The sequence below is a fragment of the Arachis stenosperma genome, chromosome 8, assembly GCF_014773155.1.
Source record: "Arachis stenosperma cultivar V10309 chromosome 8, arast.V10309.gnm1.PFL2, whole genome shotgun sequence".
NCBI classification, from domain to species: Eukaryota; Viridiplantae; Streptophyta; class Magnoliopsida; order Fabales; family Fabaceae; genus Arachis; species Arachis stenosperma.
Genome location: NC_080384.1, coordinates 46,376,924 through 46,382,667, shown reverse-complemented (window position 1 = coordinate 46,382,667; position 5,744 = coordinate 46,376,924). Strand labels below are relative to the sequence as shown.

General features: G+C 35.0%; 1 long non-coding RNA gene across 2 annotated transcripts; it reads right to left on the bottom strand.

Moving 5' to 3' along the window:
* Positions 1–480: 480 nt before the first annotated feature.
* Positions 481–3,997, bottom strand: LOC130946544 (uncharacterized). Of its 2 annotated transcripts, XR_009072295.1 has the most exons (5): positions 3,768–3,997; positions 1,871–1,999; positions 1,486–1,767; positions 1,286–1,391; positions 481–1,195 (listed from the first exon to the last, which is right to left on the bottom strand). It is a non-coding gene; the product is annotated as an uncharacterized LOC130946544 (long non-coding RNA). The 2 variants fall into 2 exon arrangements; XR_009072294.1 differs by having other exon boundaries at positions 481–1,391.
* Positions 3,998–5,744: the final 1,747 nt, after the last annotated feature.

Sequence of the window (5,744 nt, the reverse complement as noted above, 5' to 3'; positions counted from 1 at the left end):
ACATATTTATAAAATTGAGCATAACATTTGATACTGCAAAAAATTTGCTTAATACTATCGGATTTATCGACGGAATAACGAGAAAAATCCGATAATAAATATATTACCGTCGGATTTTATGTTGAATATAATCCAACGATAAATTCCTTGCCGATAACTACTTACCATCGGATTTACTCATTTGACGGTAATTTGTGGTGGAATTAGCAGCGGATGTAACTATAAATGTGATGAAAAATCTCTTGATGGTTACCGTCAGATAACGTTCGATAGTAAATTTGGCACCACTCGTTATGATTTCGTACCAGGTTACCATATAAAATCCGAAGGTAGCTTTATTCTTTAATTTTTTAATATTTAATTAAATAAATGTTATCATCGAATTTAGCCGACGTTAATCCTGGTAGCTTTAATTTTTTTTATTTTTTTCTGAACGTGATAGAATCCGATAGTCAACAACTAATAGTCAAATCCCAATTAGTAAAAATCTAGTAATTCATCTGAAAATAGTGATCTATATGTAATGTGAATTAAGTATACAGAATCAAAATGCGAAGAAATAAAATTCTCTCAAACAAATCAAAACAAAACCCTAACGACTATGGGTCTTGATCGTCATCATCATCGTCATTTTCCTGGTCTTGTTGAGGCGGCGGTCTAGGTGGTGGTGTCGGTGCCTATCCTGACTCCTGTGCAGAGGAAGAAGAGCCCCCTCCACTAGCGGTGCTGCCACTAGCGCACATATGCTCATAGTACATCGCCATCTATTGTCGCATCCACTGAATCTACTCCAACTCCCGCCTGAGCTCCACCTTCAAGGACTCTGTCTCTGCATCACGAGTATCCCTCGCTTTTGTGCATGCAAGAATCTCATTATACCTTTCCTTAAACAAATGCAGATGCTGAGCTTGGTCTTAAAGGCTCTCTGGGTGAGGCTGTAAACCGACTCCCACAAATCGATGACCTCGGGATCGACAAGGCTAGTGCATGAGGTGGATGAAGCTCTCAAGGTTAAGGTGCAAAGGTTGCCGGCAAAAAATGTCTTCAACCCGTAGACACGATTCTTGTACAGCTTAAATGCGATCTCACACCACACCGCATCAGGATTGATAACGAAAGTTGTAAAGGTGTTGCCATCCTCCCCACTCTATTAAGATTGCCAGGTCAAGACCTCCAACCTCTGTGTATAAGATTCCTACATATCACGATATATGCAAAAGTGATTAGGACGACAATTAATTGGAAACGAATATATGTTATTATTTAAACCACGACGTATATTCACATAATAATCCTGAGACTGCTGATCAGCAAATCTCTCCTTATTCTCCTTCAAGGTGCGAGTATACCCGAAGGTCTCTGCCATCTGCCTCATGATCCAACGAATTAGACTGCACATATTGAAGCAATAAGTTAAATCAAGTGATAATTACATTATATGTCAAAGAAAAAAACGAATTTAACACACTAAAACAAGTTACTTACCAACCAGGCATTTGTCTTTAGGAAAGTCGCTGACCTACCAATATACTTGGATGACCTGGTCGATTCCCTATTGGCCCTGTTTGTGGCTCAGCAACACCTGAACCCCTCATTAGTTTTCCAATAGACGTAGAGGCTCTTCTTAACATCCGGGCAAAGCCACTAAGTAAGGTGGTCATGCCTCGCACATATATCCTTAAGCATCTGTTGAAGCCACCTATCCATACGATGGTTAAAGATCTTTGTTATCATGGCATCATGAATCTTCTCCTATATAAATTTCTCCTGCATAATAAAATATTTAGCACTAGTTAATCGAAATTAAATACATAATTAAATAAAATAAAAGATATAAACTAACTAAAGTTTGAATGTGTAGAGATTTTACCTCCCACTTATGAAACTATCGCTCTTTGGTCTCAGCAGAGATCTTATTGTAGCTTGTCATGGATGGTCGTATATCATCTTAATGACATTAGTACACTCCTATGTACATGCATTATTATCCGGGACAAACCTATCAATGAAAAACTTAAGATTAGCTAATACAATTTTGTATAAGAGCTTCAAATTAAATTGCATTTACAACCAATTAAAATAGAACTCATGTGGTCAAACTATCAGGCCAAATTGTCATCATAACGATCGGCAACTGTGCTGGAGCATATGGTTGGGATCCAAGAGAGGATTCCAACGTTGTGGTATCTGTTACTGAAGGTGGCGTTGTCAAAATAGTGGGCTACTGAATGAGTGGAGGAGTCTTGGTGAAGCAACATGACGACCTCCCGTAGGCGGTGGTGGCGTAGTAAGACCTACGTAATTAGGGTTAGGAACCATGATGAATGGTTGTGTACCTAGTGCCTATGACGTCCTAAGGGAAACCGAGGTAGAGGGCAATGAGTGAGAAGTCACAAAGGTGCCAGTAGTCACCATTCCTCTACCCTGACCACAAGGCCAATTTAGGACACCTCTACCTATCGTCATGTCTACCTAAAACAATGTAATTATATCAATATATAATTAAACAATCACATCACAATTCAAATCACATACTTTCTATAATCACATATTGGCACCTTTTCTTTTTAAAATCATACTTTGACCCATTTACTTTCAATAATGATATTTGTGGTCCATATAATGCTAAAAATCACATTCCTTACTCATTTATTCTTGAATTTGCAATCAGGTTTACATACCCTTCAAAGACAACTCAAATTTAATCTCATACTATGCTGTTAGATAACTAAATATATCATTCTCTTCTGAATTTTCTCAAATTGACCCAAATAATGCTTAGGTGTATCTTAAGACTCAAACCACACTTTAAACCATATGAAATCCATTCTTTTCAAATCAATAAAGATATTTCGAACCTAAATCATACATTTAAGCTTTATTCTAAGTATGAGTATAAACTAATTGTCAAATTAGTGCCCCTTTAATTAAGTACATAAACTCTTTAAATTACTTTATCTTCAATAGGTCAACAACCTATATTTTAAGTCCTAAGGATCATAATACCTCAAGCAAGTCGCCCTCATCATCGATATTACATCATTAAGATTCTTAAGAAGAAAACACTTAAATTTAGTAACGCTTTTACTAATTAATTTCACCGACAATTTTGAAATTTTTTTGACAAAACCTCCCCTAAAATATAGGCATATTCATCTTTACGGTTCCCATAAATCCAATGAACCTCTTATTCCACAAGTCTTCAATGCATAACATCAATTAAAACAATTAATTTTACCAAATCTTATAAATATAATATCAAATTAGAAAATACAATAATATATCCAAAACTCAAATCTCCCTTATCAAATTAAAGAAGCAAAGTCCTTGGAGATTTAGATTTTACAAGTAGCCTTTCCTAATTCCCCAAATTCAAATAAAAAATATATATCATGATTTATTAATATCTGAAGATGCCATTTTTTCAAACTTTTGCAATATTAATAATTATAATCAAACTAAATTTATCATAATAAAACTCAATATAATGCTCAACTACCACATTTCTTTAATAAATTTAGTGTCAAAGTCTATGTAAATCTCGAAGTTAAAGCCAAATCCTTAGCAAAACCTTAGAGTTTAACTACTCTAAACTAATCAGTGAGTTATCTAGAGACAGCGGTGGCATAAAGGACTTTTCTAGCATGGTGGTGGCAGCACGGACGATGCAGTCACCAACATGTAGGTTTGCATTCAGAGTTTTTTTTTTATATATAAATGCAAATGGAAAATAGAAAAGAATAGGAAGAGGGAAGAGGACAACTAACCTGGAGGGAGGAAGGAGACAACTCCAACAAGCAACTACGGCAACGAAAAAAGTGGCAGTGAAAAAAGCAGAAGCAACATAGCAAACCACGCGACGCAAGGAGTTCCAACCCAGTCCACGCGGTCTGGAGGCTGTTACTGGTGGTCGGTGCTTGCAGAGGAGCTACCAAAGATGGTTTGGAGGGGGAGAGAGAGAGAGAGAGAGAGAGAGAGAGAGAGAGAGAGAGAGAGAGAGAGAGAGAGAGAGAGAGAGAGAGAGAGAGAGAGAGAGAGAGAGAGAGAGAGAGAGAGAGAGAGAGAAGGAGGTTAGATAGATAGAGTGTGTTTCAAAAATGAGGGGGAGTGCGTGAATTTTGTATATAGGGCAAGATTACCGGATAAATCTGATGGTAACGTATTATAAGTCACCAGAACGCTACATTCTATTGGAAATCTGCCGATAAATCTGACGCTAAATTTCACACCTATTTTTTTTGTTTCCCCTCCAACTATTACTAGTGAATTTATTGTCGAAAATATAAATCTACTAGTAATAATTTGAATTGACAAATTTATTGCCAAATCCATCGATAAATTCGATGCTAATGTGCGACGCTAAATCCAACAAGAAATCTAATGTTATTTGGGAAGTTATCCCACATTGAGGTAGTGGTTGAGCTGTGGATAGTATTTGAAATAATGGTTGCCAAGATGTTGCTCACCCATGCAAGTTGGGTTGAACATGGGTCATGGAGTTATTCAGCAATTATTGGGCTTTCTTAAGATGATCCAATCTTTAAGGCCCATGGTTCTAAGTTATGTTTGGCTAAGATATGAACAGTTCCTACTAGACGTCGGACTCAAAGAGGTCCTACTTCAAGCAAGTCGCAGAATCGATCTTCATGGTTGTTTTCTCTTTACACATAGAGATCAATTTGTAAATCTATACTCTTTCTTGAGGAACTCAACTCTTAACGTCCTTGTAAAGTGGTCAGGATTTTGACATGATTTGCCAGGTGGACAAATTAAATTCTCGACATATTTTAATAAAGGTATCGCTTCAATTGTTTGTGGGAATTTATAGGGTACAGAGGTGAGCGTACAGATATTCCTCCTGCAATTATCTCGTGCTGACATGTGTCCAAGGGGAGCCGCATGTGAATGTTTGGGGAACGGTGTAACATGACGCCTCCATGTAGCAAGGCTGTGTATTATGACCGTTGACCCAAAAAAAAAAGGGTGTATGACCCAAATGCACGGGAACAAAATTAATGAAGAGGAAAAAAAATGCGCCTAGGACTAAATTAGCGTTTTGGTAAATTTCTAATAGTAAAAATAAAAGTATAAAAAAATTAAAAAAATCTCTTTTGAGAAGCTGTAAATAACATTTTTTTTTTAAAAGATCTTTTTTCTTCAGAAAAAAATGTTTTTCATGTAATAAATAAACAGAAAAGTACTTTTATATTGTTATACCCAAACATAATTGATAGATAAGAAGAAAAGATAAATTGGAAAAAATCATTTATTGAAAGCTCACTCAAACAAGCTCTTAGTGTGTGCTTGAGGTGTAGTTAGTCAAACTGAAATTTGAATAAAAGTGATTTTATAGAATTAAGTTATGGTAGAAGTAAGTTTCGGTTAATATGATTTATGTTTGGCAATTTTTTACTAAAATTGATTTTGACGAAATAAATATTATTTGGATAATTTAGTTAAATCAGTTTTGCTAGATAATTACGTAAAAAGACATGGCGTTAAGTTATGATGTTATTTTTTATACATGTTTAATTTTCTTTTTTATAGTTTTCGCTTTTGTTTTTTTATGAAATATATTTTTAAGACTTCTAGTACTCTTTTTAAGTACATTATAATACGTAACTATAATTATTATTTATGATTAATTATTTCTGTTTAATTTGTTTTACCAAATAGGATCAATAAATTTTATTATAAAAAGATAATAAAATAATACACAAAGATTATAAGTATAGAAATGTATA